Source organism: Myotis davidii, unplaced genomic scaffold, assembly GCF_000327345.1.
Source record: "Myotis davidii unplaced genomic scaffold, ASM32734v1 scaffold1373, whole genome shotgun sequence".
In the NCBI taxonomy this organism is placed as follows: domain Eukaryota; kingdom Metazoa; phylum Chordata; class Mammalia; order Chiroptera; family Vespertilionidae; genus Myotis; species Myotis davidii.
Window position 1 is genome coordinate 379,130 of NW_006284614.1, and position 21,884 is coordinate 401,013.

The 21,884-nt window shown below is 42.7% G+C and overlaps 1 pseudogene; it reads left to right on the plus strand.

Moving 5' to 3' along the window:
* Positions 1-1,628: 1,628 nt before the first annotated feature.
* The window catches only part of LOC102755978, a 49,651-nt pseudogene continuing 29,395 nt past the window's right edge, over positions 1,629-21,884 (plus strand).

Genomic DNA, 21,884 nt, shown 5'->3' on the forward strand with positions numbered 1-21,884 from the left:
AGAAGGGCGACGGGGGGGGGGGGTGGAGGGTGATGTGGGGACAGGGACACATATGTAATATCTTAATCAATAAAAAATATATTAAAAAAAATGATGAGGGAGAAGCATTGATTGGCTGCCTCCTGCGTGCCTCTCACTGGGGAATGAGCCTACAATCTGGGCATGTGCCCTGACTGGGAATCAGTTGACGCTCAACCACTGAGCCACACCAGCTGGCCAGGCTAAAGAATATTGCCGATAGGGGACATCAGAATGACCAGTAATATAGAGGTGGTGACAGTAAAAATGTAACAGCAGAACTAGCTCAAATGGTTCTAAGACAACAGACCAAAATCACAAGCCATGCGTTCAAAGCATGCACAGAGGAGAAAGCTTTCACCTGCAGCTTAATCCAGAACCAAGTCTGCTCCTCGCGCCCCCGCCCAAACCAGAGAATGGGATATAACTGGAACTGGAACACCAGAACCCTTTTAGAAGCGAAGGGTCTATTGTCCAGGAAGATCTGGTGCTGAAACCCTTTACCATGAATGGCCAAGCTCCAAGTTTCTCCAGTAAAACTTGCCCCACCAGTGCTTCCAAATAGCTGTTTCCCACCCTAACCCCTTAAAACCCACCACAAACCCCAGATTTGAGAGGTGCCTTCTGTATCCTGCAAAAAGACTCAGGATTAAATAAATTGCTCTTTCTTTTCTCCAAAGTATTGAGAATGTCATAGTATTGGCTTCTTTGTTTGTGGTCAATAAACCCTTGTTCAATAACAAAAAGACCAGATCTCCTAGGGCAGTGGTCGGCAAACTGCGGCTCGTGAGGCACATGCGGCTCTTTGGCCCCTTGAGTGTGGCTCTTTCTAAGCCTTAGGAGTACCCTAGTTAAGTTAATAACAATGTACCTACCTATATAGTTTAAGTTTAAAAAATTTGGCTCTCAAAAGAAATTTCAGTCATTGTACTGTTGATATTTGGCTCTGTTGACGAATGAGTTTGCTGACCACTGCATCCTGGGGCACATGACTGGTGGACAGTTAATGAGGGGCTGGGATACTCCTCAGGGTACCATTATACACATTCCCTCCAATATTTTTATTGCATCATCACAGTCACTTGAAAATATTCATTTATTTTGCTGTAGAAAGTCTGTGTGATTGTTATGCCATTTTTTCCCTCTTGCCCTCAGCAAGGCCCATTTGCCTTCTCTGAGCCACACCTGGGATTGGGCACCCCCTGACCCTTTTTTTCTTTTTTTCTGTAGGTGGCCTGAAGATGCAGGGGTGGAGTAGAGAAGGGTTTACTTGTTGCCTTTGTCAGAGGAATTTGATTCTGCTCTCTACTCTGAGGGTCTGTGTGGGGTTCGCTTCCTAACAAATATTTAAAAAACAAAATTTACCCACACTTTTACCCCTAATGCTATTTCCATATTTCGTCCTACTCTTTGTCCAAATGCACTTCTGTTTGCAGTCTGTTTACATGGCTGTCTATCCTGTTAGACTCTGACATTCTTTAAAGAAGGGACTGTCTTAATAATTCTTACGCCTCTAAGGCCTATCACAAAATAGGTACTCAATACATGTTTAGTAATTGCATGAATGTTGTTAAAACCATGTTGTAGCTTCTTCTCTGAGGAAGCACCAAATGGCAGCTGGTGTAGCGGGAGAGCCCACAGGCCCATAGGGGCCCTGGAATGGGAGCCACGGCGACACCTGTGGAGGATTTAGCAGCGGCATTCAGGGCCAAGGTTTCCGCTTAGGTCAAGGCGAGGGCTGAGGCCGCAGAGCTGGCGGAGGCAAGGCCAAGGACAAGGAGTGGATCCCTGTCGCCAAGCTGGGCCTCCTGGTCAAGGACATGAAGATCAAGTCGATGGGGGAGATCTCTCTCTTCTGCCTGCCGATCAAGGAATCTGAGGTGGTTGATTTTTTTTCCTGGGGGCATCCCTCAAGGATGAGGTTTTGAAGATTATGTCCATGTAAAAACAGACTCGTGCTGGCCAGCAGACCAGGTTCAAGGCATTTGTTGCCATTGAGAATGACAACAGACATGTTGGTCGGGATCTTATATGCCACAGGGAAATAGCTACTGCCATCGTGGGGCCATCATGCTGACCAAGTTTTCCGTAGTCCTTGTGTGGCCAGGCGACTGAGGGAACAAGATCGGCAGGCCCCACACTGTCCCTTGTAGAGTGGCTGGCTGATGTTGCTCTGTGCTGGTGGCCTCGTCCCCACCGTCAGGGGCATTGGTGTTGTCATAGCCCCTAGTCCCATGAAGCTGCTGCTGAAAAACGGCACTGGGGACAGCTGCACGTCGGACAGGGGTGCACTGCCACTCTAGGCAACTTTGCCACAGCTTCCTTTGATGCCATCTTCAAGACTTTCTGCTGCCTCACCCCGACCTCTGGAAAGAGGCCGTGCCCACCAAGTCCCCCTTTCAGGAATTCACTGACCAACCTGTAAAGACTCACGTCAGAATCTCCATGCAGAGGACCCACATCCAGCTGTGGCCACACATAGTTTTATACAAGAAAAATTAAAGAGAATTAAGCCTGGTTTTAAAAACCATCTTGTAGTCTGCTATTTTCCCCACAACAGATTATTTTCTATATTTTATATGGCCTTAATAATTATTTTTATTGTCTTATTATCATTTGAGTTGCTTCTATTATTTTTAAATGTCTTGTGAGTTAGTAACTAGGGACATGAGTTGATATAAAGATAGATTTGGAGAAGGATAATGTGAATAAATGTGAATTTTGGTCAATCAAATGGTCCAAAGGTAGGGAGACCGGTTAGGAGGCTGACCTCAGTCACACAAAATGAAGCTGATGAAGTTACCAAGCCCAGGACTAGGATGGTGCTTGTGGGAATGCAAAGGGAGAAATAGTTACTCCATCCACTACTAAAGCCAGAAGATATAACCATGGATTTGTCCTGTATGGAGCTAAACGTATGACAGACAGTAGGGGCATTGTCCTGTGATGAACATTATTTTAGCACCTCGGACAGCTCCTGGGTTGTCAAGTAGAGGTTCTGGGTCTTAGAAGACCATTACTGCTGTCAATGATGGCTCCCTTTAATAAAAAATAATAAGAAAATAAATAACATTTATTGAGCATGTGAGTAATGAAAGCTTCACATGCATTAACCTATTTACTTCTCATAAGGAAACAGGCACAGAAAGGTTACATAATGTGCCTCAAAAGTCATGCAAATAGCAAATAGCAGAGCTAATTTCTGAACCCAGATAGTCTGGCTCCAAAACCCATTATACTGTACTGTACAAAACAATTACAATTGCCTGGCCGGAGTGACTCAGTGGTTGTTTCTTTGTCAGGGCACATGCCTGGGTTGACGGCTCAATCCCCTGTGTCGGGCATGCAGGAGGCAGCTGATCAATGATTCTCTTTCATCATTGATGTTTCTATCTCTATCTCCCTCTCCCTTCATCTCTGAAATTGATAAAAAAATACATAAAAAGCACAAATACCATTTAGTATGATAAATTCTACAGCAGAAAAGTACAAAAGAGGGGCAGTGTACACAAAGGAGGACAAGGAAAGGAGGAGGATTCTGGGAAAACTTCCCAGAGAAAAACACACTGGAACTAAGCTTTCAAGGATTAATGGGATTTAATTAGAGCAGATGGCCAATAGGTTACCTGCATTGAGAAGGGTTCTGAGGCAGATCCAGGCTCAGCAAAAAGCCTTCCAAGATCAATTAACAAATGAGGTGGAGAATAATGGGAGACCTGACACTGGGGAGGTAGTTGAGTCTAATAATAAAGGCTCTTGGATACAATTTAAGAAGTTTAGACATTCTCCCTAAAAGCTATAATAAGCCACCAGAGAATTTTAAGCTAGGTGTGGCAGGATAAAGCTTGCATTTTAGCAAAAGCTTTCTAATATTTCAGGGTAAAGGTAGCAGAGTAAAAGATCATAGGTTCTTCTTTTTCTAATACCTAATGTCAAAAAACAAAACAAACAAACAAAACAAGCTCAGAGACAGGGCAACAAACTCACTCTGGATAAGGTGGGAGGTGGGGCAAGGAGACTTCATCCATACTATACTATAACAGTTACAAAAAGATCTTATTGGAGCTGCCCCTACTAAACAAGAATGAGATGAAAACAAATTACATGGTGACAGTCAAAAAAAGGGAGGGGAGGAGATGAAGGAAAATAATGGGTGATTATGAAGAGCTAGTTTGGAAGAAAACATAACTCCAAGATACAGGAGATCCCCAGGAGTGCCTTGAACTAAAAAGACCTTAGTAAGAATATGAACCTGAGAGAAGACCTCAAAATTGAGATGATAAAATAACAGAGGGAGAATAAAAAGGATATATCAGAGCTAAGGAAATGAATCAAGTACTGAAACACCATCATATACCTAACACATAAATCAGAAATGCCAAATAACAGGAAAGACATGATTGAAAATTGAATTAATGGCATGGGTAAAAAACTTGAGATAATTATGACAAATACAAAGGGAAAATACAGAGGGAATAAAGCAATTATGGAGAAGATAATAAGAGAACCAGGAGATAATCAAACCTAGGGATAATTGGTGTCCCTAATTAGGGTAGAAAATCCAATAAATGCAACAAAATAGGCTTTCAGAAACACAATACAGGAATGTTTTTCCTAAAATAAAGGAAGAATTGAATCTGCAGAGGAAAATTTTTACAGTATGACAGAGAAAAAACCCCTACTTTGAACAAACATGAACCATTTTCAAAGGAAAGTGGTTATTTAGACATCTGGGCAGAAAAGGCAAATCTTCCATGGAGATGTGTAGGATGCATACAGATATTTCCAAACCATCTCAATACCAGAAGAAAAGGAAGCCATGTCAACAGAGTTTAGAGAGAAAAAAGTATGACCTAGGAATATTTCACCTCGCCACAGGTAGATGTCTCAAGCATGAAAGAACTGAGAGAGTAAAACACTGGAGTCTTTCATGATAAAAAAAAAAATTCAACTACTTCAGGACAAGGAGATGAATTTAATTAAAGAGATTCAGGAACAGAAAACACCAAAGGAATGGTTAAGAGTACTGGTGATAGGCTGGTGAGCTATTGAAATACAGAACTAAGAGCAAACAACTGAATTCTATAAAATGTAAATGTTACAAATCCTTATAATGTAAAAATAATAGAAAGATTTTTTAAATCATGAGGTGGGAGAATGAAACAGGGAGAAAGTAAAATTGCCTCATCTTTCACCTTCAGGGAACCAATTGCAATGATCTAAAATTAAATCACAAATCAAAAGAAATGTCATAACTTCAACCTTTTAATTATTTCCTGATTTTTCTTTACTTCAGGAATGTCTTGAAAAACACTTCTCCCTTGGTGGGAAAAGAAAGTTATCTGAAACTGAATTTAGTTTACTTTTAGTTTCTTTTCTTCTGTAAAAGTAAAACTTAAATTTAATACTTTAATTAAAATGACATGGGTAAATGATCATAAAAAGCTCTCTCTCATATCTTACCTTTATATGTAAATAGAGACACTTCGTGAATTATGTTAACACATTATTTTGGGGTGGTGAGATCCCCCCCAGTTTTATTGAGATATAACTAACATATAATATTGTATTCATTTAAGGTGCACAACATATTGATTTGATACCTGTATATATTGCAAAATGTTTATCATAGAAACCCCCCTTGTGCCTCACCCCCACTCCTCCCCACAAAAGTAAATATCCTGAATTTTTAAGTACTATTTTTCTTACATTTTTTGTAGTTTATCACTCAAGTGTGCATGCATTTCTGGATGTCTTACCCATTTTTAAAAATTTGATATGTTGTTTAAGTCTCTTTCATCTATAGGGCCCCCCTTCATGCCTCTCTTTTCCTAAATCTGTTGAAGAACCCTGGGCATTTGTCTTGTTGTTCCCACAGTCTGAATTTTGCTGTTTGCACAGTTAGGGTCCACTTCAGTTTGTTCCTCTGTACAGAATGGCAGCTGGATTCAGACTGTCCTTGGCAAGACCACAGGTAGTATTGCGTCTTCATCAAGAGGCATGTCATGTCTGGTTGTCTCTCTTTTGGTGATGTTAGTAGCTGTTGGTCAGTGCCTCAATCGACTTTTTAAGGATTACAGAGTAAATATTTCTATATATCTTGGTAAAAACAATAAACATTTTAAAAGATTTATAATTCTACATTTTTTTCCATTTATTAATGGAAATGCTTTCATAAAGAGAGAATTCACCCTTACTGTTACCTGGTGTTAACAGTTGATGCAGAAAAGGCAAGGTAAATGTTTGATTGTATTTCTTTACTTACCGGTTTTCAAGATAATGAATTGCTTCCTTATCATCCTCTTAAAGTAATCAATTTTTAAAAATATTTGTATGAATTCATGAATTTAAACATATTTGATGGATTTCAATTAATTGCAATGATTACCTTTCTGAAAGCACATTGGCTGGTCTTTGGCAGCGAGGGCTTCTTCAGCCCAGCTTCTGGGGTTTTCCTGCCAGGTCCCTGGGAGTGTTTGGTACTTTCCTTGCTATCAGTATGACAAAGTGTTCCCAAGATAGGAATAAGCTATTTCTCTGAGAATCACCCATCTCTTCAAGAAGCCTTAACTTTATATATTGGTAAATGGGATCTCAAGATCACCATTTTGGTACTAAGAATGCTCTATGTTGCTGCCTTGATCACAAAATGTTTAGGCCTCTCAGTGGACAGAGCTAAGACTATACGACTGCACACACACATTCTATAGACTACAGAATATATGTATATATTTATTACATATATGTATATATATTTATTAGGGAGAGCGTTTTGTATAATATAGGTATATATGTATACTAATCCTTATAATATAAATGTGTTTATTTTTACTTAACCTCATTTGTATTATATCTATATTTTCTTTCTACTAAGTGAGAATCCTGGTTCTTCAGAACACAGGGATGATAGAATTAGAATATCCTATATTTGCTCATTTAATTTATTCTCAAACTGACTCAGAATAGCAATACTAATACGACTAAATATTATTGCTGAAGACATTTGATAACATTTTTGCATTACTCTCTCTATCCTGTCCCCTCATTTTTTAATAGTTGTGCTATATCTGCATTATATGGTCATATAACCATCATATAACATACTCTCTTCCTTTGAACAACCATTTCATTTTAACTTAAAAAAACTTATTTTTAATTCTCACCATGTCTCTCCTGTCTGAATCCTGTTCTTAAATAAAATCCTGTGAACAATATTCCCTTAGTTCTCAAACGTGATAGCAGTTTAGCTGGTGGTTACACAGGCTGGTCCGTCCTGAGAGTTCACAGGGGCTGGACTACTCCAGCTCCTTCTGTTTTTACAGCAAACCCATTCCACTCCCCTGCTGTTGGAGTTGGCAAAGCTCCTCTCAGTTGCAGCTGCTGTTCTCTAATTGGCTGGCCGCGCTTTCCAGGGGATGCCTGTTGACTGGGGACTTTCCTGCTCTGGGATCCATCAGATGCCCCACTGCTCCCTCTGCTTTCTTCTGCACAGATGTTAATACCATGCAGGTTTTTTGTGCATTTGTGGATATGGGGCCTATCTTGTCATTTGTTTTTTTTCTCCCATGTGTACATGGCTTTTTAGTTTAGCCATCTAGTCGCTCTCTCTGTCTTCATTTGGAGATTCAGAGAAATTTAAAAAACAATGCTACCCCTATCATCTTCCCAGCTAATTTTATTTTATTATATATTTACAACAACTATGTTTATGTGGGAAGAAAAGCAATGATGTTTCTATTTTGGAAAAAAATAAGGTAAGTCTGGCTGCATTGTAGTGGATGGCTTTGAGGGAATTAAACAGATACAATCAACTGGTATACACTAATACAGCTGAACTATTGTTAAAATATTTATTTTTTTATTTTTAAAATATATTTTATTTATTTTTTACAGAGAAGGGAGAGGGATAGAGAGAGGGTTAGAAACATCAATGATGAGAGAGAATAATTGATCGGCTGCCACCTGTACACCCTCTACTGGGGACCGAGCCCACAACCAGGCCATGTGCCTTTGACCAGAATCAAACCCAGGACCTTTCAGTCTGCAGGCCAACGCTCTATCCACTGAGCCAACTGGCTAGGCGTTAAAATATTTAAATACTTCCCTTTCAGCTAGTAAGTAACCAATCGTGGTGCCCTTCCCTTAAATCTCCCTTCCCTACATCCCCAAGTGAAACAGGAAATATGAGTTAGTGTCTATTGCAGGAGGAGTCCTTGGGGATCCTGTTCTAAACCCATGGGTCATTAGTCAGTGCCCATGCTGCTTGTTGGTTAAATGTTTTGAACATTATAGAATCTATAAGATTTGGAGGCTGGTGATACAATAATTGCGGGGGGGGGGTGGTAAAAGAGAAGATGATCAGAGTGTCTGCCTTCTGAATGGACCTCAGTTGAATAGTTCAACCAAGATTTCTTAGGCGCTTTCTGTGTGCTAGGTGCTGTGCAAAGCTGAGAGGCACAAAGACAATAAGACAAAGTTCTTGCCATTGAGGAGCCTGCAATGTACTACTCTGTCTCTGGGGCCACTTATCCAGGGAGAGGATGCCAGTTTTGCCATATTGGGTTATAAAGCTCAGTCCCTGAGCAGACATAAGAGGAAGAAGGAAAGTGCAGACCTAATAAGAAAGCTCTTGCTTAAGCAATCACCTTAACATAAGGCTCGCATCTCTGTACCTTCGGAACAGTGACTGCCCTGAGAGGCTGGACAGTTAATTAAAGCACTAATCCAGGCAAGGAACGCTCCGTCCTTGTACACAATGAGTCAAGCGGGTCTCCTTAGACATGAAAGCCTGGGTTCTTATCTACAGAGTGAATCAGTTATTTAACTATTCATGTTCTATGTCCTGATTGGACTGGCAATGCTTTCTTTGAATATGGAGGAGAAAGAGGTCTGTAAGAAAAGCAGGCTGGAAACATGGTGCTTGTCTAAATAACAACCACAACAGTTTTTCTTGAGAAATATTTTTTATACTCAGCAAAGCAAAGTAATTGAGGAGCTGCTCTAATTTTTGTTTGCTCAGTGACTGGAAACACAAATCTCGGAGAGGAAAACAAAATCATACTAGCTGCTCATCTTCAGAGCTCAAAAAGCACCAGAAGGGAAAATAAATTTCCTTATCACCATCATTCCCCTAAAGTCAATAAATTTCAATTGATTCAAGTATTAAACAAATATGTATTAAGCACCTACTATACATCAAGCTATTATCAAATTGCATCTTCAAGGAAACTAATATGCAGGAATCACTAGTGTCAAGTAGAAGAGGTATAGAAATCCAATGGTTTCCACAGTAGAAGGAATACTTTAACAGGAGCCAGACACATTGTAAGTAAGACATTATTGTTAATACGTTCAGATGGGACTTCTGAGAGAATGAACACAATCGTAGCAGCGTGATTACTCTGTAGAGCTTATGATGCATTGGGGAACCTCCTACCTCTGAGTCTGCTTCTGAAGCAGAAGAATCAGACCCTACAAATTATCACCTGACAAAATGAGAATGTTACGGTGGCAGCTGTTACCATTAACTTCTAGTAATACAATGGTGTGCAACACGGGAAGAGGCTGTATCAAAAATCTTGTTGCGGAGGCAGAGGGAGTAAAAGGAGCATTTTCAAATCACACGTTCCCTCTTAGTAAGAGATTTTTATATGGAAATGCTTAAGAGCACAGACTCTGCAATCAGCTGGCCTAAATTCAACTCCTAGCTCTAATAGTTACTAGTTACATGAGTCAGGATAAATTATGCAGTCACTATATGACTCAGTTTTGCATCTGTGAAATAGGAACAATGATATTCAAGGTATCTGTTCATTCAGCTGTTTTGAAGGTTAAATGAGTTAATATATATAAATCGGTGAGAAACATGCCTCCCTCCTAGGTCCTCCTCCACTGCTGCCTCTTGCTGACCTAAGTCAACCATCCTAGGGAGTGTCCCAAGGCCCAGACTATGATAGAATCAAGAGGGAGAGGGGATCTTGGAGGACATCTGCTTTTATTTATTCTGGAATCCGCTCTCTGAAATCTAAGCCAAGTACCTGGCTCCTACTTGAACACACCCTAATTACAAGGTTTTCTCCCCAATAAAAAACCTGTTCCATCACATTGGATGGACATTGGAAAGGTCTTCCTTGAATTGAACCAGAATCTCTTTTCTCTGTCTGTTGGAATTGGAGATAACAAGGTTATTCATATCCTTTTAAGCCACGGAGGACAGCTAGCTAACAGTATACAATTAAGCACATGGGCTCTAGAGGCAGACTGCATGGATTGAATATCAGCTTCCTCATTTATGGGTTGTGTGATCTTGGGCAATTTAAACTTTTTATGCCTCTGATTTGTCATTTTTAAAACGGTCAGACTTACACTACTACTCTAAGAGGGTTGTTGTGAGGATTGAATGAGATGATATGTTGAAAGAGTCTCGTATATAAGACTCAATGAATGTTGTCAATGATGCTGACGCTGTTGAAATCTCCCCTGGGCGTTTGCTTCTTCAGGGCTAAACAACCGTATTTCCTTCTCTGATGCAACATTTGCCAATACACCTCAGCCCTTTCCTCTGAGTGCGTGCCAGTCACTGGCATTCCTCCCCTAGGACTCCAGCTCCCGAATTCCTCCTTCATGTATCCCCAGGCTGAAGCCCGGTCTCCTGTGGGTTCTGGTCTCCTCTCTCTTGTGTGGGCATTTGTTCATTCGCTGACTCATTCACAAATGATTTTAAGCATCTGTATTTTTATAAGTGGGTCCCAGGAGAGAACTGGCCTTTCAGTGTACATATCCCACTTTTGACTCACAATGAACTCCCAGTGGACTGGACCAGGGTCCACTCACTTTCCAGTGAAGACCCAGATGATAAATACAGGGTGGGGCAGTAGCAGGTTTACAGTTGTGAGTATGCAAAACACAGACTTTATTCTGCATTATTATTTATTAATCACTCTATTATTTTCCATGTGAACGACTGTAAACCTACTTTTACCCCATTCTGTATTTTCCACTTTGCAGTCCATTCGTCCCTAACTGCTCTCTCCTGCTGCCACCCACCTCCTCCTTGGGACCCGCCTCCTCTGCGCCGCACAGCATCTCGGAAGCCCCAGACCTCATGGTGGAGTGGCCTCCAGGCCCACGCTCCGCTGTGCGTGCAGCCATCTTGTGACGGCCATCTTGTGATGGCATGAGGGCGTGATGCCACCTAAGCTATTATTAGTATAGCTATCCTACAACTTTATGAGCCTAAGAAAGATTAACCAGTGCAGAGCGCAGAGCTAGTGTGGGTGGAGCCAGGCCTGGTACCCAGGCTGACCTCTGCAGAGTGAGCCTCCACCACGCTCCGTGAAAACGCGTGCTATTCGGAAGCAGTTACACCTCACCCTCGTTATTCCTAAAAAGTTAAGGAAATAATGACAGAGGCTTTAACACAGCAGCAAACTATAACTGGCTCTGAAATCTAAAACCAGAAAAGAAAATGAGCAGATAGGCCCCAGGACAAAACTCCCTAGATTTTAGGAGGAAATGCTTAAAAACAAACAAACACACAGGAGAACTAGAGTTTTTCTGAGACCATCTGTAAATGAACTGATCTTGTATGCATGGGTATATACACTGTATTTTATTTTTTAAAAAACGCTTTTATTATACCAGATCCCAAGTGTAAATTTTCTTTCTCTGGGGACAGTGCAGATGGAGCACCAGAGCTTACCGTTAGCAGTGATGTCTTCGGAATCAGAACCAGAACCAGACCAGACAGCAAGAGACTGGCTGCCTCTTAAAATTCCAGGCTAGTCAACCCTCAGTGGCATCAGGGCCTCTCCTTCCCTTGCTGTGTTCCTACCAGGGACCCAATATGGGTGAGATAAGATGGCCCCACAAACTCCTGGCCTTGTCATGTCTTTAGGAAGAATCATCTCTCCTTCATTCATGTGTTACCAAGACTGACACCTACATTGAAAACTCTGAAATACTGAGGCACAGTCCCTGCCTGGAGCATAGAATCTAGAGGCAAGTTCTTTCCATTGAATCCCACTTACCCCGAATTTCAAATATTTCTGACAATCATTTTCAAGCACAGAGTGTTTTATAGAACATTGAGATTTTTGTGAGACAGAGATAAACTGTATCTTCCAGAAATATCCAGCTCAAGGGTGCTCTAGACTGAATTATGTCCCCTCAAAATTCATATGTTGAAATCCTGACCCCCATGTGACTGTACTGGCGCTAGGGCCTGTAAGGAGGAATGAGGTGAAATGGGTCCAGATCCAATAGAACCAGTGCCCTTATCAAAGGAGGAAGAGGCACCAAAGCCCTCTCTCTGTGTTCACACACTGTCATCCCCTAGCAAGCAGGCAGCCACCTGCAAGGCAGGACCCAGCCCTGCTGGCACTCTGAGCTCAGGCTTCCAGCCTCCAGAACTGTGAGAAAATAAAGTTCTGGTTAAGCCACTCAATCTATGGTACTTGGTTATGGCAGCCCTGGCAAACTGAGCCATGTGGTGTATGTCTTATTGTCATGTTCAGAGTAAGTAGGGGCACAAAAGAATCAACATTCAAATGTCAGTTCGGGGGTCTAATGGGCATCTGTTATTTTGTCTGCTCGGCTCCCCTGACTTCCTCCGGGGAGCTCCTTCACCCCAAGTGCATATCACTCACATGGAATTGTTAAGCACAGTTTATTGCCTTTAAAGTTCTGGTTAAGCCACTCAGTCTATGGAACTTGGTTATGGCAGCCCTGGCAAACTGAGCCATGTGGTGTATGTCTTATTGTCATGTTCAGAGTAAGTAGGGGCACAAAAGAATCAACATTCAAATGTCAGTTCGGGGGTCTAATGGGCATCTGTTATTTTGTCTGCTCGGCTCCCCTGACTTCCTCCGGGGAGCTCCTTCACCCCAAGTGCATATCACTCACATGGAATTGTTAAGCACAGTTTATTGCCTTACCTGGCCATGCTTGTCCTCATACCCTATTACCCCCATCATGGGATTATAATTGGTACAGCGACAGGCACACCAGACCAACAGGACTTATCAGAGCCCCACTCTCCATTTATATTCTGTATCATTGTGTAGGTTTAATATTCATTGAGAGGACTTTCTGTTTCTGCTCGTCTTGCTGAGCTAGGGGCTTAAGGGCCTGGCTGAGTGCAGGATGCCTGCCTGTGATGGGAGAGGAGGAGGCTGACACAGAGGAGAGAAAGGAGACAGAGAGCAAATGTTATTTACATGTCTGGTCCCAGCCACACCTCACAGTTAGGTGAGCCAGCCAGTAGATTTCTTCTCTTTGAGCTTAAAGCGAGCTTGCGTTTTGTTTTCTGTCACTTGCACCCAAGAATCTTGACTTATCCAAGAAGTCCATAAGTCACTTTGTGTCCTTTGCTGACTGTATTTGGCCGGAACCCAGGCCCCGAGTTCCTTTCATGGTCCTCGGGCATGGACCTTGCTGATCCTTTTCTCTTCAGACAAGGGGAAGGGCAGTTACTACCCAGTTCCCATGATTCTCCTGATTTCTCCTCTGAGGTTTCTCAGCTAAAACCTCAGTTTTGTTATAGTTAAAACAAGAAAAGTTGGTGTGAAATAATTTTGTAGAGTGTCTAACACACTACTGGGGAGTGGTAGGCACTTGGGGATGTTGGCTCCGATTATGGAAAATTCTCTATATGGGGCCCAAAGACCACTCCATGCAGCTATCTTTTCCTTTCCCTCATGAAAAGCAAGAGCAATGAGAAGATTGAGATCAATATCTATTGTTTTTACAATAAGAGAAAGTTGCCTCTCTGCATAGGGGGGAGAACAGATGTACATAAATCTTGAGCTTAAAATCATGCTTTGTTTATAAATTATTCTCGCCTACTTTCTTGTTTCAATTTAAGAACAAGAAGAAACCATCCCTTCAGGGTCCAGGAGGGAGAGATGGAATGTAATGCCATCATGGGTGCTCAGTTTCTGCTTTGAAGAAACTAATAAAGAGGGTTAGCAAAGCTTCCTTCCCCGGCTTGGTTACCAGATGGGCTTACAAAGACCTGGTTGGGTCCTGGGCATCTCCTCTGCCATCCACAATCGCCGTCACCATCACCGTCAGATGGGAGATGCCATCCCTGGGGTGAGGATGGTCTGGAGAACTGAAGATGTCCATGTTCAGGCTGGCGACAGGAGCCGTGGGGCATCGGGGATAAAGTGCACAACTCTTCTGACTGATCTTGGCCTCCTGGGACCCTGCAATTTCCATTATTTGGGATCAAAAAGAATCATAGCATAAATGGCTCCACAGAGAACAATCAGTCTCAGTTTTGGCAGGCCTCAGGAGGACTTCTGTTAGCAGTCGGGCTTTGCTAACCCTCCAACCAGAGAAGGGCAATGCTCACACTGGCGTGGCAGACCATTGAACCATCACACTCAGGAGCCTGGTCTCAGCCCGGGCCTTAGCCACAGATAGAGGTCTGAGTCATATTGCCCCTCAGGCAAAGCCTCCTGTCACCCTGAACAACATCCCCCATCTCAGCCTGGTGCTGAGACTCTCACTTCCTCTCCCTCTGGCCCTGATGACTACGGAAACCAGCTCTACATACACCAGACTGTGCATGCCCTGACCTTGCTTGGGCTCCACACTCTGAAGTGAGCACCTCTCCCATTACATCGGGGAAGAAACTGAGCCTTGGAGTTACTACATAACCAGTTGGAAGGGGAGGAACTTGCACCTCTGTGTGACTACAACACCCACATTCTTTCCCACTGAACAAAAATTTCCACATGGTTAAGACTCCTGTCCCTAGGCCTGCTCTGAGGGCCCGATCTGCTCAAATACCAGAGAGTAACCTGTCAAACCCCAAGCTGCCTGCTATTTCCTATGAATGACATCCAATTGCACATTTTATCAAGGCATTTCTTGAGAAGCCCCTGGTTGTCATGGTTTTGAAAAGTTTTCAAATGACCATCATTGCACTTCCTTTCAGCAGTTGGAGGGGCAGCGGGGAGGACAGACAGGTCCTAATGCCTGTTGTCCGGTGACGGGTGCACCTATTGCAGCAATCTCAGACACTGGCAGCAGGATGGGCGTGCATGGCCGGGTGTCTGCTCTTAATGGCTTAAGGCCCTTGTTCACCCCATTCCCATTCTTATTAATCAGTAATTGGAGACAGCTGTCTACGAGGGACCTTTTTATGGCATTTTAATGTCATTTTATTTTCCTAAAATGTCAGTTGAACAGCCAAGGAAATTGTCCTTCAGAGTCCCTGGAGGTTGTTTTGAGCTGAAATAAACTGTCACCATGGTTAGCCGAGCACTAAATGAAAAATAGTGTTATATACCAAAGTCATATTTTAGGGAAGAAAATGTGCAGACCTGCACTGAGGTGTCTGCCGGCATGACCTCAAGCTGTAGTCACAAAGCCACAGAGATGACCCAAAGGCCAGAGCCACACATGGCCATCAGGTAGGGGCTGGAATTCAAGAGAGGGGGAAAGAGCAATGGGGAATAATGGGGCTCTATTCATCAGCCATGGCAGCCTCATCGGCCAGAGAAGGCAGGAGTGATGACATTTTTAAATGATTCATTTTGTGAGAGGACTTCTGCGTAAAAAAGCAGTGGATCGGGGCTGATTAGAAAGTACAGCTAAAGCCTTGAAAAAAAAACCCCACCAGATATTGTGGAAGAATGATGATGAGGGATGAGGCAACTTGGAAAAAACAGGTTATAAAACTGAATGTACAGCTTTTGAAAACGATATGAGAGAGAGAAAGAGAGCACATGAATGAGTGGCTGTCAGGGTTCTTAAGCCTGATTTTGCAATAGAATATTCTGGGATGCGTGTTGTTGTCTTTTAAACACAGATCCATTGCCCCTACCCCTATAGGTTCTAATCTATGAGATGTGGGCTGGGGTCCAGGTGTCTGTATTTCTAAAAGCTCCCCAGGTGGTTCTGATGCACCATCAGCACTGAGAACCATGAGTACATCCAGAGAGGAAAACACAGACACACACACAGAGAGCCTTATGGGTATTTCGGAATTAATTTTTCCCTGTGGTTTTTCTATATATTTGCATATTATTCTAGGACTATGCATTATATCTACCCTCAGAATAGGTTATTGCTAAAAATTATAACTGAACTTAGGAAAACTTGGCCCAGCAACGACAATAATAATAATAATGACTGGCATTTATAAAGTGTCTTCTGAGAGCCAGACACAGCTTTCTGAATGTTGCCCTTTAGTCATCACAGGAACCCTGTGATGTGGGCACTAACATTTGTGCCATTTGCAGATGAGGACAGCAGAGGCCCAAGAGCTTGCAGCTCACACAAGAGAGTGAAGTCTCAGGGGCTGTCACCCACTCTCCCCAAGGCTTACCCACACATGCTACTTCGTTCCAGGGAAAGGATGAACGGAGGAAGTTCTGTGAGGTCCAGACTCCCATCCGAGCACCAAGGGCTCCCCTCCAATCACATTATCACAGGCCCTCTCCGTACCTGCTCCAGACCTCACCTGTGCCTGTGTGGAGCTCCCAGGGCTCGTGGGAAGTTTCCTCTCTGCATTTCCGTCAGTGCTATTCCTTCCTCAGGCTTCCCAGAGTTTGCTATTCACCTGAAGGGAAGAATTCTGTTTCTATGCAAATTAGAAAGAGGGAAAAGAAATTGAACACTACAGGATACTGGCTGGCTTTTAAGCCACGGCATAATAATACTTTTTACAAGTCTATAATTAAAGGACTTTAATTAAAATCCTGTTGGAAAGTCTTCATTGTTTATTATTATTATTTTTATTATTATTGAAGTGGAGAATGAAGTCTGTGAAGTGCTCTGGCCATTGTTCCTGAGGATGAGGATGTGAAAATCTGCAGGGTTTCCTGGGGAGAGGGCAGAGTACTCAGCAGATTGTTTCCATCCACGGCCGGTGGTGTGGTTACTAAGGGATTTTCTGAAAGAGAAAAGGAGTGACTCCCCAACCAGAACCAAAGGTCTTGCTAGTTTTTCGATTTTAAAGATTTTTATAATTCAACAAATGTTTATAGTCATTCTCTTTTATATTAAGGCTGCCACGTAAAATATAGCAGTTTAGTTCAATCTGAATTTCTGATAACAAATAATTTTTGATAAAGGATGTCCCAAGTATTGCATGGAACATATTTATACCAAAAATTATTAATTGTTTTTCCGAAATTCAAATTTAACCAGGAGTCCTGTACTTTTATTTGCTAACCAGGGCAGTTCTATTTAATGGAAAAAATGGAAAATTGAATTTATTTTCTCCCTGGTGACCATTTTTCCTTCTGTGTCACAAGTTCAATGATTTGAAGGACCATAAATCTCAGCCCACCCTTTTGTGCCAGATACCCACAGGGCCAACTCCTTTGTTAGTCAGTAAGTGTTACACATTCCAAATGCACACCTGCATGCACACCCTATGCACAAGCATCCACATGTACTCCCTCACCTTCCAACACATTCACACACACACTATAACACACAGGGGTGCGGATGCATGCGTGCAGGTACAAATGGACTTCAGGTTCTGCTGACATTCTAACATGCAAATCCCTCACTGTCTGTGCCCCCTGCCGTGGCTTTCTAAAATCACAATTTTCCTTTTTGGTCAGTTCTTGTCCATTGGAGAAGAAAGCCTTATCTCCAGCTTGCTTTGTGTGGGTAGCTCCTCTGACCCCGCTTCCACAGAGAAGGCTGGTGATAAGACCTTATCTCTTGTGTTTCAGAACATTGGAATTTTTCTTTTCTTGCCATTGCATCAAACTGACTCTTTTAGTATGAAGATGATGACAGTTGTCTAGGATCAGATAATGAATGCAATTTAGTAGCAAGGAAAGAAACAAAACTGCGGATTGAAAACTTGAGCCATATGTTTATTTTTCATAAAACAAGGGTAGAAAAATTCTGAAGTATTCTCAAGAAGCAGTATAGCATAATGGCTAAAGGAATCATTCCTAGAGCCAGGCCACTAGAGTTACCAGCTGGCCAAGTTACTTAACCTTGTCTGTAAAGTGGAAATAATAACAGTATCTTCCTCATGGGGTTGTTGAGGTAATTAAGTGAATACATAAAAAATGTATAAAATAGTGCCTGGCACATAGTATTTACTATTATAATTGCTTCTTATTTTCCAGACACAAGAGTAGTGTCTTTACACATATAATCCCATTTAATTGTCAAAATAAGCTTGTGAGGTACATGGACATGAGGAAACTGAGGCTCCAAGAGGTGCCGAGACTTGTCCAATGTCACCCAGCTAGCATGCAGTGAAAGCAAGACTTAAATGCCATCCGTCTCAGTACAAAGTCACTGTTCTCTTGGTTACACATGTTAAGATGATAACAGGTGGAAAGTACACAGGTGGCAAGATGGTAGCTGGCAGAGAGGGGACAGAATTGCTACCCTGGGCATTGCCTCTGTGGAGTGGGGGTGGGAGGGTGTCAGGAGAGGTTTGGACTGGAACAGTTGGTAAAGAGGACAGTACCCTTCGTTTAGGTCAGTGATGGCAAACCTATGACACGCAAACTCATTTTTTTGGTTGATTTTTCTTTGTTAAATGGCATTTAAATATATAAAATAAATATCAAAAATTTAAGTCTTTGTTTTACTATGGTTGCAAATATCAAAAAATTTCTATACGTGCCACGGCACCAGAGTTAAGTTAGGGTTTTTCAAAATGCTAACACGCCGAGCTCAAAAGGTTCGCCATCACTGGTTTAGGTGAAGGCCTCACCCAAACATTTACCAACCAGATTAGGATCTTATTTTCTTTCAGTCTCTCCCAGCAAACCCCAGGAGAGGGAAAGCCCTGATCCTGGACTCTGCCTGACTCCATCATTAAGACAGTGCAAGGCTGGCTGAGCTACCAGCTTGGAGTGTGTTCTAGCAGCCCAGGGCTCTTCCACTCTTTTCTGTATCCACACCTGCCTGGGTCATTTCATTCAGTCCCTTTAATACCATCTGTGGGCTGAGGACTCCCGAGCCCAGACCCCTCCCCTGAACTCAGACTCACAGCTGCCTACTCAGTATTCCATGTGGAGAGGTAACAACGATCTCAGACTTCACAAGTTAGAAACAGGATTTTACCTGAGAGACTGGCTTCACCTGTCTCAGCAGACAATAGCTCCATTTTCCCAGCTGTGCAGACCTGAAAGCTTATGGTCCCCCTTCACACCTCTCTTTCTTGTGCCTCCAATATGCAGTTCATCAGCTCATCCCTTATCCCATCTACCTTCAAAATACATCTAGAATCAGACTACCCCCCGCCACTCTACCCTGACCATCCTGGTCCATGCCATCTCTTCACCTGGATTCTGCCCTTGCCCCCTGCCATGGTGTGCTCTTCACACAGCAGTCAGAGCGCTCTTGCTAAATGTGATCAGGGCACATCCCTCTTCTGCTCAAACTCCTCCAAACCCTCTCATCTCAGAGGAAAGTCCAAGTCCTTACAATGGCCCGAAAAGCCCACTGGGATCTTTATCCCACCCCCAGCCCTTTCAGATCTCACCTCCCACCACCACCCAGCTCCACCTTCTCCAGCCACGAGGTCTCCACACCAATCCTTGGATATGCCGAGTGGGCTCCTGCATCAGGGCTTTTGTACTGATACTTGCTCTTCTCTCTACTGGGTGACTCCACCACAATGTTCTCATTACCCACTCCCTGCTCAATCTCGCCCTCTCAGAGAGGAGTGCCCTATCTACCCACATACAACAGCAACATGCTAGCCTCACCTGGACACTCCCTCTCCTTAACTTGCCTTATTTTTTTCTCACAGCATTTATCACTTATCACCTCCTGATGTAATCTATTCATTGATTTGCTTATTGTCTCCATGTTTTACAAGAGAACATACACGTGGCTAGAGACTGTCTGTTCCATTGACTATTTCCATATTCCCAGTGCCCAGAAGAATATGTACACACAGTAGGTGCGCAATAAAAATTTGGTGGCTGAGTGAATGGAAGCCTTCTGGACATTCTTGTGCCAGCTGAGCAGAACACACTGCTGACTGATCAGCTTCCCTACCCTAAAGTTGGGCTTTAATAAGACTCTCTCTTCTGCACTCCTTTCTATCTTAGACATCAAAACCCCAGGGTGATCCTAACAAATCTTTTATGACTGACTTGGCTTCGTGTCTTGTGTTTCTGTTTCCTTTGGTTTGGCAGAAGAAGCTGGTGGGCAAAGCCAGTGCCCCTGCGTGTCTCTGGATCCCCATGTGCTTTGGAAGGGGACATAATTCTATGCAACAGACAAATGACAGCAACCTCACCACTCAAATAGAGAAGAAAACAAAGCCACGCACCATGAGCATACCTCCAAGGACACTCCAAATGCGCTCAGAAGCCAGTACTTGCAATCTATTAGTCTCCGATTGCCCTGTCTTGTCATCCTAGGGATTGTGTTTGCAGCTCACTCCGAGAGCAGGAGGCCTTGTGAATTGAATGCACCAAGGAGGAAGCTTTCTAAAGCCCAAATTAATTATCTCCAGCAGCATCTAAGCAATTATTATTTTATGAGGTGTTTGCCCGTCAGACCCTTTGGCACATCCATTAGGGACCCTCAAACCATGCCTTTGAGCTGCAGAAATCTCTTTGCCCCTGAAATAAGCAAGACCATTAGAAGAAGACATTGCTGATTCAGGTGGGAGGCTCATCCAATCCTCTGCCTTCTGCGGTTTCCAAATGGCTGCAGTGTTGCCTGCAGGAGCCTGGGCTGAACAGGAACATCCCAAGGACTGAGCACTCAAACATGTGACATCTACATGTCCCTGGTGTCTTCTCCTGAAAGGACCCAGGCACCTAATCATAGTTGTGCTGATTAATTGTTTCTCTAGTTAGATGAACAAAAGTATCAATGAGGCCAGACTCTATTAATGGGTCCTTTGAATGCACATTCTTGTCACGTAAAGAGGACTGTGCCCCTGTGGACATAACTTGAGCTTCGCGTTTTTCCTGAAATTCCAATCAGTCATGACCCTTTTAGTATTCTGAGCATTCAACCAGCACAGATTTCTAGTTCATTTTATATATAATATAAACCCTGCATGACTAGGGTTCAGGACCTGGAGAAGGGCTGCACACAAATGAAGAGACTAGACAAGAAATATGAATTTGGAAATCATGGGGGTCCAGGCGAAGAGCCATTCTCTAGTGGAAAGGCTTCACTGGTGCCCAGGCCCTGTTAGCTTTTTATTCAATTTTAGATACACATCTTGCTCTTAGGCAGGCAATCTGGTAGCAGACAGACTATCTTAAAGGTCAGTACATATTAGTAAAGAAATACTGTGAGACTATTAGGTCAGGAAATTGCTTGAGCCACCATTATCTCAACAGAACAATTGGTGCACAGCTTTAGCCCTTGCCAAAGCTGAAGGACCATCAGCCTTCTTTCTGGGTTCCCTGTTTGCACTTTCATGATAGTGTAGACAATGGATGGCTTCCAGCATGTATATATAATATATGTAATATATATATATGCATATGTATACCATACTTCAATTTGCACCATTATTTTGTGTTAAGCTAAGAAAGAGAATGATGCTGTCAATTAAATTAGAGCAAACAATTAATTATAAACTGTGTCCTGATCAGATAAGTTAAGTTCCAAAAAATTATGCATCTTAGATTTATGTGCCTGCACACGAAGAGCCATTCTCTAGTGGAAAGGCTTCACTGGTGCCCAGGCCCTGTTAGCTTTTTATTCAATTTTAGATACACATCTTGCTCTTAGGCAGGCAATCTGGTAGCAGACAGACTATCTTAAAGGTCAGTACATATTAGTAAAGAAATACTTTGAGACTATTAGGTCAGGAAATTGCTTGAGCCACCATTATCTCAACAGAACAATTGGTGCACAGCTTTAGCCCTTGCCAAAGCTGAAGGACCATCAGC